This window comes from Podarcis bocagei (assembly GCF_964188305.1).
Source record: "Podarcis bocagei genome assembly, chromosome: 8".
Classification (NCBI taxonomy): domain Eukaryota; kingdom Metazoa; phylum Chordata; class Lepidosauria; order Squamata; family Lacertidae; genus Podarcis; species Podarcis bocagei.
Genome location: NC_138133.1, coordinates 30,152,238 through 30,164,166, shown reverse-complemented (window position 1 = coordinate 30,164,166; position 11,929 = coordinate 30,152,238). Strand labels below are relative to the sequence as shown.

Below are 11,929 nucleotides of genomic sequence, written 5' to 3'. Positions count from 1 at the left end.
CTTAAGGCAATAGACCAAGATGACAAAAGGTGGAAAAAAAGATGTCAGGCAACAATTAAAAAACAACATGTGCCCACTCAAAACAAGCACAAAATACAATTATATATATATATATCCCAAGACAAGCTGTTCAGAGCATAAAAATATCTCTCATGTACTTTCTCCAAACTAGCCCTGCAAATCCATCAGCATCAAATACAAAGTGAAAAGGCAATTACTGAGAACCCAAGAAAAAAAACTTCACTAAGCATGAGCAACTCCAGAGGCCTCCTCACTCTTCCCTACTAGAATTAAAGGATCTAGGGGTAGCCAATGCAGTGCCCTCTATATGCTGCTGGACTGAAAGTTCCATCAGCCCCAGCCAGCATGGGCAATGGTCAGGGACAGTGGGAGTTCAGCAGCATCTGGAGGGCACCATGTTGGGTACTCCTGGGTTACATCTCCATGGGGGAAGCACCATGGAGCAGGGAGGAACAGAAGGAAGGTAAGAGTGAAAAGTGGGCAGGAGGAATTTGGTAAGTTAACGAATCGTGGGGTGAGAATGTGACATGACTTCTGAGATCAGTGCAATGAGTTAACCAGAGGCAGTTTGCAAGAAACATTTGAGTTGTATTGTATTCCCCCCCCCCCAGTTTTCCAGTTTGTAGTCTCATATTCAGTGTGCATCTTTTGCATAATTTTAAGTTTTGAGTCAAGTTCCGGTTTAGATTATTTCTTTCAGGCTGTGTTCAGTTTCTATCTGCTGCTTGCTTCGCTTTTTTGTCATTTAGAGTGCTTGGTAGATTCTGGTGGTTTCTCTGATCTGGTGTGGGTTGTGGCTTGGGCACTCTTGTGTCAGTTCTGACAGGATGTCATGAAGAATTTCACTAAAGCCAAGGAACACTATAGTGTTGATGTAGTACATCAATATATTGTGTTTTGGGTCTAAGGGAAAATAACAACAAATGCTGTCTCATGGCAGAAACTTAACTTTGGAGATAGAAGGATTTGTAGTTGGGTTTTAAAATTAATCTTGAAAATAAACATTTGTTTTGCTTTCCACAACCCCATGCATTTATTTGCACAAAGGAACTATAACATTATACTGGACTGCCCAGTTAATTCAACACAAATCTCATTGACAGCAAAAGTTTGTGGCTGGTATTTGGAAGTGAAGGTTCAGATTTCATTGGATAAATATCAAGGTGGGATCAGGAAAAGTGTGGGGAAAGTGTGCCGCATTTTGGGGGCACAAGCTGCTGTTGGATTACGGTGACTGATGTTAGTACAGTGGTGCCTCGCAAGACGAAATTAATCCATTCCGCGAGTATCTTCGTCTAGCGGTTTTTCCGTCTTGCGAAACAACCCTATTAGCGGCTTAGCGGATTAGCGCTATTAGCAGTTTAGCGGCTATTAAAGGCTTAGCGGCTTAGCTGCTAAAAGGCTATTAAAGGCTTAGCGGCTTAGAAAAAGGGAGGGGAAAGCGAAAAAAAAATCTCAAGACTCGCAAGACATTTTCGTCTTGCGAAGCAAGCCCATAGGGAAATTCGTCCTGCGAAGCACATTGAAAAATGGAAAACCCTTTCGTCTAGCGGGTTTTCCGTCTTGCGAGGCATTCGTCTTGCGGGGCACCACTGTATTTGTAATGTAATTTCACTGGGAATGTATTTCACAAAGAATAGATGGCGTTGAGTAAAGGAGGTGGCAGTTGGAAGTTGGTAGTTGACAACTGGCAGTTGGAAATTACCGGTAACAGTTGGGAGTTGGTTGGTTATACTGTTAGTTCTATCTTGACTGCAAAGGTGAGAGGTATGGGGACTTCATGCAGATGCTGTCTGGAGGAGTTTATAAATAATACTTGTTCAAATGTTGCCAGCCTGACAAGTGAGAAGATTTATCTTCAACTATTTATGTGAGGCATTTTTTTTTTAAATCACAGATAGCTAACAATGGATTCCGTGACACACATTAACCTACTGAAGTGTGCAGAAGTGTGCTTGTCCTGGCTCCCGCTCTCAAATACAGTACCGACTATCAGCTTAAGGAAACCTGAAAGCTTTATTCAAGTAGTCAGCATGTGGTCTAAGCATTAGCCCCACAGTACAGGATACATGATTCATAAGTCTACAGCAGAGCTCTAAGACATGATTAAGAAGTAGCTATAGATGTTGTCTCAACACCTGACATGTCCCTCCCACTCCACTTTTAACTGAGATGGGTGGGACCAGCCATTCATGTGATTCTCATCCCAAGCGAGAAGACTGTGCTTTCAAGTGTGAACTTCTATTGGGGAGGGGTGGCTGGGTCTGTTTACACTAGTTCAATTGAAGGTGCATCCTTGATGCCAGGACCTTGATCCAACAGGACCTTGACCCGACCCTCTAACTCTCCCTCTACTTAGACCGGCCATGCTGGTACAGATCCCTTCCTCAAAACCTTGCTCAAGCTCTTCTCGCCTCCGGTTCCTCCTTCTCCTCCTCTGACAGATCTTGCCCTTCCTTTGGGATTACTTATTTTTTTAACTTCCCATCAGCTGCCAGAACCATGGGATATTTTCATTGCTTTGAAGCTATCAGCGTTGCTTGTTTCTGAGCTGTCACAATTAGGAAAGTAAACGGGGTAGGCTGCAGTAGATAAGGTGCCATGGAAATGATCGCAGTATTAAAAAATCTGGTATTAAAAAATCCATGCAAGCCTCTGTGGAAATATAAATCTATTGAATCACTGCAAAATTTAATTCCTTTGAAAACTGGTTCCAATCAGAGAATCAGATTTCTTTAGATGGGTATGCCTAACAAGATCTGCTTCTGCCATCAACTCTCCATCAGGGTAACATAAATTGGCCTGCCAGTTATATCAGAACATCTTGCTGTGATGTTTCTAAGAGTATTTATAAACTTCTGGAATCTCCAGCACCTCAGAGCTCAGGGTACACAATCTCAGCCTGGATGTATAGTAAAGACAGTTTCCCAAACCAAAACGGGTAGTTTCTTTGGAAGAGTTCAATGTAGCATATTTTCTTAAGAATCATTTTGTAGCCGAAGTGAATTTTTCCCCCCAGGCAAAGAAATAGTGTCGTCTGGGCCATTTTTGTCAGAAAAATAGACAAAGGTGAACTGCCATTTAGCTCATTAATGTTGGCATGGTCTCCAGGTCATAAGATCTGCAGATACCAAGGTATGAATTTGGGACAGTGTTCTCGAAGCTACTAACGTGAGTTTGACCAAACTGTGGGAGGCAGTGGAAGGGAGGAGTGCCTGGTGTGCTCTGGTCCATGGGGCCACGAAGAGTCGGACACAACTAAACAAATAAACAACAACAACAAGCTTTTTTCATCCTGAAGCAAAGTTCTTAACCCGAGGTACTATTTCTGGGTTAGCGAAGTCTGTAACCTGAAGCGTATGTAACCCGAGGTACCACTGTATATAGATATATAGGTAAAAAGGTAAAGGTACCCCTGCCCGTACGGGCCAGTCTTCACAGACTCTAGGGTTGTGCGCTCATCTCATTCAAGAGGCCGGGGGCCAGCGCTGTCCGGAGACACTTCCGGGTCACGTGGCCAGCGTGACGAAGCTGCTCTGGCGAGCCGGAGCCGCACACGGAAACGCCGTTTACCTTCCCGCCAGTAAGCGGTCCCTATTTATCTACTTGCACCCGGGGTGCTTTCGAACTGCTAGGTTGGCAGGCACTGGGACCGAGCAACGGGAGCTCACCCCGCCGCGGGGATTCAAACCGCTGACCTTTCGATCGGCAAACCCTAGGCGCTGAGGCTTTTACCCACAGCGCCACCCGCGTCCCTGTGTATATAGATATATAGATATATATAAAACCTTCAACAAACAATTTTCATTAAAACGTACACTGCCGCCTGAGACTTATGAATGACCCTGCCAGGCCAAGCTGTCAACAGAGTGGCAATTTATATTATTACATCTGTTCAGCTAGAATGCATTGCAGCAGAGTGTCTCAGCAAGTTGTATTGGAGACTGGTCAGCCAGTGACAGCAAAGCCCTCTTGATCCTGGGCCAGTCGCTTAATGAGATAGACCATCCGAAGCCAAGCTCCTGTTTCATATCCTCCCCTCCTTTCTCCAATGACCTCTGCGAGGCTTTTAGCTGTTTAGCAAACTGGCAGAGGCACTGTCCCTGACATGGTAGTGTCAATACTGTCTGAAACAGATAACCCTCCAATTGTAGAATTATTAAAGGTCTTTTGTCTCAGCTTCCCCTATTTTTAAACCACCTCAAATGCTTACCTCTATAAATGCACTGTGAGCATGCTACTAAATGGATGTTCACAGGAAGTTTGTCATTGGCCTCCAAATGGTCGGCTTCCAGTGATGATCTTTCACTTAAGAGGATTGCTTGCTAATGGTCAAGGCTGACCAGCTGATATTTTTTTCAGTGGCAGCTAATGACTGGAAATGCCCCCCTATTGGGCAGTCCGACTGGATTCAACAAATAAGTCCCATTAGCAGAAGCCAGCCAGCACAATGTGGCTTCCCCCACCTGCTCCTCTCCTTGCACCTTCAAAAATGAGCTCTGAGAGGGTTGGGAGAACCCCCATGACAGCGCTTGGAGGCAGAAGAGAGGATCATTCCATCTGGCAAGCTGAAAAGTTTGCACTGACAGATCGACTGCTATAGCACTATGTTGAATTTCTCCCTCAATCTGCAAGGTGTTCCTATATGAAACTCTCACCATCTTATTCGGCTGTGAATGAGATTTTATCACCATTTCATGATTATTTATTTATTAACATTTATCTAAGCTTTATTTGAGGGTCATTCAAAATGTCTTATGATGGCAAAAGATGAAAATCTGTCCTGGAAGTGACAAGAGCATGAATAACTTTGGCTGGACTTGGTTTCTCCAGGAAAGGGGACAAGTTGTTTCAAAACAACTAGCCACGACTACTACCTGAGCATTAAGGAGCAGGTTTAAATTCAAGAGCACTCCCAAACTGCAAATATGCTGCTTCAGGGTTAGTGGACCAAAAACAGGAGATAACACACAGAAATAAAAAAATGTGCAAAATATTTGTGAGTGCTAAATAGATACAGTGGTGCCCCGCAAGACAAATGCCTCGCAAGACGGAAAACTCGCTAGACGAAAGAGTTTTCCGTTTTGAAGGTGCTTCGCAAAACAAATTTCCTATGGGCTTGCTTCGCAAGACGGCAATGTCTTGCGAGTTCCTGCTGGTTTTTTTTCCTTCCCCCCCTTTTTCTAAGCCGCTAAGCCGCTTATCAGCTGATCCGATCAGCAGATAAGCCGCTAAAAGCCGCTAAAAGCCGCTAATAGCGCTAATCCGCTAATCCGTCAATGGGCTTGCTTCGCAAGACGAAAAAACCACTAGACGAGGAGAATCACAGAACGGATTCTTTTCGTCTTGCGAGGCACCACTGTATATGGCTTGGTTTTCAGTTAATTATGCATATAAGCTGCTGGCCTTGTCACTCAGCATAAGGTGGAAATACTTTTGCTTACCTGCACGAACACAGCAACAGCATACTTTCTTGGATATACAAAACTGCATATATTGATTTTAGTATTACAAAAACACTAGACTGGAGCATGACATTAGATCTCAAGGAACCAGCCCACATATTGGACTCACCAATTATGAGTCTTGTTTGCTATGCTGCTAAGGCTACTACCTTTTGAAGTAAGAAGAAAATCTGACACCTGGGTAGAGCCAGGACCTGAACTTGAGAGAAATTGGGGAGGAACCTGATAGACTCTGGTGGGGAAAGAGCAATATAATGTGCTTAGAATGTCAGACCAGGACTGCAGAGAGCAAGTTACATCCTTACTCAGCCTTGAACTCAGTGGGTGACAACAAGCCAGTCACTCCCTCTCAACCTAGCCTACCTCACAGGGTTGTTGTGAGGATAAAATGGAGAGAGGAGAGGGAACCATATGTTGGAGATTCATTCCCCGTGTCTGCAGTCATGGGATTGTCTATCACATGACGGTGTATGTTTTCATTCCACAGTGTGGGAAGTGACGGAGGCAGGATGTTTGTGTTACTGTGTTCCATGAAGTGGGACTATTGTCCTTTGTTCTTGTCTCTTTTTGCTGTCTGATGAGAAAGAGGCAGGAGCTAAGTCAGAATGCTCCAAGTGTATTATATGTAAATAAAGTAGATTAGCCAAAATGCTGTGCTATTGGTTCTGTTACGCAAACTGTGAACACTCTGTGGATCCCTAAGTGTGCTGGTGCCTTTTGGCATCAGTCGCTGTAATGTTCGGGCAGAAGAAAGCTTTTGAAGCTCCCGAATGATCAACCAGGAGGGAGAGAACATGCCAGTCGGGCACGTTTCTCTACCAGGGTCCTACACGAGAGTAGGACGCTCCTAACACCATATACCTGGCTGTATATATGGCCGTAAGTCCTGGCAGGGCCCTGACCGACTCCAGCTACAAAAGCTGAGTCTGCTAAACAGCCCCTTGAACTAGGATGTTGTTTGGGGATTTTTGCTGGAAGGATTGTTTTTTATATATTTACTTTAGATCTGGATGTGCCTTATATGGAAACTGTTCAGCTTGGTTGCATATTTTTTACATGTTTTAGTTATTATTACTATGTTTGTTATGTTGCAGTTATGTGTTTTTTCGCATGTTGCAAGCTGCCTTGAGCATGGTTTGAATTATAGGAAGGTGGCACACTTTATCTAATGATGTATGTATGTATCTTGAACTCCTTAGTGGGAAAGCAAGGTATATAAACCTTTTTTAAAACATAAAAACAACCTTCAGCCCCCTCATTCCCATCTGCAATATGAGAAATCTAATATTGAGCTACTATATAGGATTATCATAAAGATTACTGGGGTAATGAATATGAATTGCTTTGGATACTCACTGCGCAAATGCAAATTATTGTTTTAAGTCCTGAATGTAATTTATTTCTAGAACAAAATCTTCAGAAAGGCTCAAAATGCCATGGCATATTTTAATGTTGTAAGGATATAAATGAAAATATATTTGCATTGTTAATTTATTATGGAGTTTTTGACCTATAGAGACAAGAAAGGATTTTTCGCTCTCTATGAAAAGCAGCTTGACATGCAAGCTTGTTAATTCTCTTGATGTACAGCATAGCTGCCCTTTACAAATACAACCACTTTACCTTGTAGCTTATGATAATTATTTGATCAGATAGCAAACACAAACGGTTGCCATGTTCTGTTTGAAATGTCTTAAGACACAGAAAAGGGGAAGGGAGAGAAGTTTCTTTGCTGAAGTTGATTTGCTCCTCTAAGGAAACTCACATCACCCTTAAACTCGACGCAAACTGTCTGCAGAAGCACAATAAAATTCACAAAGAAAATAGGAAAATACAATCACTTTGGAGCAAGCAAGATATCCAAGTGGTCTCTTCTGATAGACAGGAAAATCTCAGCAACAGAGAGCAGGACACACAATTAGGCAAACAGATGGACTGTGTTATAATATTGATTTGAGTGATTGCACCAGATACCACTAACCTAGCACAGCTACTGCCACAGATAGGTAGGCAGCTGAGCCTGAAATCCTGTAGTCATTTGTACAGTATTCGTATTTTGGCTTTATGGAGAGGACCTGTGTCGTCTCGGCATGAGGCCGGCTAATTTTACAGGGCTGCGCAGTAAATCAATGTGCTGCAAGGATAACACAGAGATAATATGTTGTCAAACCAAGGCCCCGTGAAAAAGAATGCACACATTGCATCTGGAAGGACACAGAGCAGTGTGTGTGTGTGTGCGTGTGTGTGTGTGTGTGTTGTTTTATTTTGTTCTGGCAATGCCTCCTGGATGACTTCTCTTTGCACACCAGCTCCATGGCATCCCTCCAAGGTAATTTGTGAACCTTGGTTCACACCATTTTCAAAGTAGGTCATACACAGTAATCTCAGTTGAGGAGAGATACCCCTGTCAGCAGCAGTCACTCGAGGATGCAGGGAGGACGGCAGCCCCGACCAATCACAAAGCCGGTATAAATAAATAGCATGAGAGCTGTGGAACTGCACACGCTCCAAGGCCAGCAGCATCAAGGTGCTCGCCTTGTTCAAACAGCTGACAGACATGCTCTAACAGACCCAGAGCTCTCTCCCTCCCTCCCTCTGCCATTTATAGACGCACAAGGACCAACTGTTCTGCTGAGCACACCAGCGGCAGGGCTTAAATATTAACCATAATGAAAATACAGAATAAAGAGAAATCTAACCTTTACTCAGAGCCAGAATCTCAGCTAATGCTGACATATAAGATTTCCAGGAAAAGAAGTTACTATGGGCTTCATATTACCATGCCTTAATGAGCCTCACTTAAGCATTCCTCGTTCCTATGTGAATCACTGCACATGTTATACACTTTGTAAATCAGAAATGCAGAATAGTGCACTTTCTTTCTTACAGAATGTAACATTTGCTGTAAGGTTTCGCTAGGAGTTTAGGATATAAAGAGCATGGGTTTATAAAGAATGTAGTAGGCTATTAACATCTACATATGTATTAGGATAATAACACTATATCAATTTCTGTAAGAATGTAAGGGAGTATATTACATTGCAATTTTGTGTATATATTTTTCTCTTTCTTATACACATCTTTGTTCTCCCCCCTCACTTCCCCTCTTTTTTTCTCTGTATCACTTTATTTCTTTATAATTGAGATTTTTTAAAAATAAAAATATTAATGTTTTTAAAATACATATAGGTCTGACATCTCGTTTTAACATAAAAGTTCTAATTAAATCCCAACATTTACTAAACCCAGGCGTCTAGAACCCTCAAACTTACAACAATATAGATTTCTACGTGCAGAGAGTTTATATAAATTTACTGTATATACTACATTCAGTTCTCCAACTAAATCTCCATCTGAAGTTCAAAATTGTACAATCTAGACAGATGATTCCAATCTAATATGCTATTTGACTGTAACTGAAAACTAGGAGATAGGCTTTGTTCAAATGAGTAACCATGTAAGAAAGTCTTAGGTCACAGGGAGTAACTGTTGCTGGCACTTAGAAATCTGTGGGTGCTGCCTGCCCAGGGAGTAAGAATCCTTAGGGGTCAAAGGGGTCATATTGTCTAGTTTCACTTTCCATCTTTATAGTTCTACTTTTGTCCAGCCAGGCCAGACCCTGCCCTGTTTCCAATATCATTTTCACCCTCTTATGCTGGGTATCTTCCAACTTGTTCCACTGGTGACTTAGGATAAAACTATACCAAGCTTGGTGATGCATTGTTCGAGAGAGTGAGTGGTCAGAGTATGTGGAGAGGCACAAAGGTGGCCAACATGTAAGTTGCTGGCACAGACGTACACAGCTCTTCCCTGATCCATCTAGGACAGGCTTCCTCAACCTTGGCCCTCCAGATGTTTTTGGCCTACAACTCCCACCATCCCTAACTAACAGGACCAGTGGTCAGGGATGATAGGAATTGTAGTCCCAAAACATCTGGAGGGCCAAGTTTGGCAATGCCTGGTCTAGAGTCCCCCATAAAGGTTGACCAACAGTTTCTGGCAATGTCATCACAAGGAGTACTTAATGCAATGATGTACTTACTCAGTGAACAGCCTCCAATTAACTACTGAATCAACAATGTTAACCATGGGGTGGGGGGAAAGCTGATGGAGATGCACACTGAGGAAAGTCAGGATGACACAGTAAGAGTCTATCCCTTTACCTTTTACCTGTAAATGTTGGGTGATCACCATTTACAACCAATATGCGAGACTATTCTCCTGAGCAGCAGGGTATTCCTGCCAGTGACATACATATAAGAATGTACTTTTGTGGGTGATGCAAGGAAAAGGTCTAACCTTGATGGGCTAGAACTGGCTACAAGAATTGAGATTGGATTGGCAGCACATTTGTTTACTCTGCTTGAGGTCATTGGAAGAACTCTTGGAGCAAGCAGATCTTTACTCCAGTACTGGGAATACTAGATGGGGTGGCAGCCAAGATCCACATGAGTCCAGATGTAGATCTTCAGTTTTTGTTCAGTTCCTACTAGTGCTGCATGAGACTGTACAATGAAGTAGAAAAGGAGATATATAGTATCTGGAGAAAGAAGGTATTCTGGAACCAGTCTGGTTTTCTCACTAGACCACTCTGATTGCACCAGTGGTTAAGGGAAATAGATTTGTAAAGGTTTGCAGAGATAACTAAGGGACTGCCATTCAAGATCACAAAACTGAATTTATATTCCCTGTCCCAAAATTATTTGCCTTCTTAACTGAGTAGACAGTGTTCTCCAAACTATAGCTTCATATACAATGTGTATATGAACCAGCACACTGGAAGTGCATTCTTCCCTTCAAAGAATTTTGGGCACTGTTGTCTGTTAAGGGTTTATAGGAACTGTAACTATGTGAGGGGTAAACTACAGTGCCCATAATTCCTTCAAGAAGGACTTTAAAGGTATAGGATGTGTACATAGCCTTCATAGAAGTCGAGCTTATCAACAACTGCTTCTTGATGAGGAACTACTAAATGGGTGTGTTATTTAGTTATATCAACTTCCAGTTTGAAATAATAGAACCAGAGAATAATAGAGTTGAAGCGACCCAAGGGTCATCTAGTCCAACCCCCTGCAATGCAGGAATCTCAGCTAAAGTAAATAAGCATTTTGGTTTCCCTTTGAATGTCCCGGTCCTCAAACACTCTGCACTTCAATAGGCAGAAAATTGCCCTTGCAGAGCTCAGGCGATGCTGGATTTCAGCATCAATATTGGCCCTTGTGGATATAAATGCCCAGATAGGAGAAGTGATTGACACTTTCCAACGTTACACCATTGAGTTGCAGAGGGGTTGTTTTGTGCTTATTGGTGCAGCACTTTGGTTTTTTGGATGTTGAGTGATAGGCCAAGCTTTTCATAAGCTTCTGTGAATATATTTAGGATGGTTTGGAGGTCATCCTCTGAGTGTGCACACACTACGTTGTCGTCAGCATACTGAAGCTCTATGACAGAAGTTATCACAGCCTTACTCTTTGCTTTCAGCCTACTCAGATTAAAGAGCTTTCCATCTGTTCAATATACGATTTCTACCCTGGTAAGGAGTTTCCCTTTTACAATGTGTAGGATCACAGCAATGAAAATAATAAATAGATTGGGGACGATAACACAACCCTGTTTAACACCTGATCCCACTGTGAATGGTTCACTTTGAGAGTCATTATTGTCTGTGGTTGTTGTTGTCATATTATCATGGAGGAGCCAAAGGATGTTCACAAATTTATCTGGGCAACCAATTTTCAGAAGGAGAGTCCACAGGGCATTACAATTTAGTGTCAAAGGCTTTAGTTGGGTAAATAAATGTCATATACAGGGGCTGGTTTTGCTCTCTACATTTTTATTGAAGCTGTTGAGTGGAGAAAATCATGTCCACTGTCCCCCTAGAAGGTCAAAAACCATTTCGCTTCTGTGCATGCGGTGAAACCTGGTAAAATACTTCCAGGTTTGCCACGTGCACATCCTGAAGTTTACGTAAACAGAGGTATGACTGTATTGCAACTGAGAACATTGATCTTTACCTTAAGACAGTGGGAGCCAATGCCACTGGTAGTATTTATAACTTGCACTCATCAAAAATAGCAGGGTTTTTACTATGGGGCAAGCACAGTCTTTTCACTATGGGGCTGCCTAGCTATTGAACAAGAACTTTCAAAGAGAAGTTTGTTTTGCAGTGAAGAAGATCAGAAAAAGAAAGCTTTAAAATAGATTGGTCTGTTTTAGAATGCCTGGATTATATTTAGCTAAATCCTACTCTGAGTAGACCCATTCAAATTAATGAAACTATGTCAGTTATGTTTATTAACTTCAGTGGGTCTACTCTGAATTGGACTAGCTTTGAATACCATCTTTTGTCACTGTGCTGCTTATGTTTTGTTTTTTGTTTTTAAACATCCAGTAAGGATGCTAAATACCTTTATAAGGACTAATAAAAAGTAACTGCAGGACTC

The 11,929-nt window shown here is 42.3% G+C and overlaps 1 long non-coding RNA gene across 1 annotated transcript in view; it reads left to right on the top strand.

Annotated features, from left to right (window-relative positions):
• The first annotated feature begins 20 nt into the window (after nt 1-20).
• The window catches only part of LOC308593965, a 33,709-nt gene continuing 21,800 nt past the window's right edge, over nt 21-11,929 (top strand). Inside the window, exon 1 of the long non-coding RNA XR_014011158.1 lies at nt 21-484. This is a non-coding gene — a long non-coding RNA (uncharacterized lncRNA). The remainder of the gene's footprint in view (nt 485-11,929) is intronic.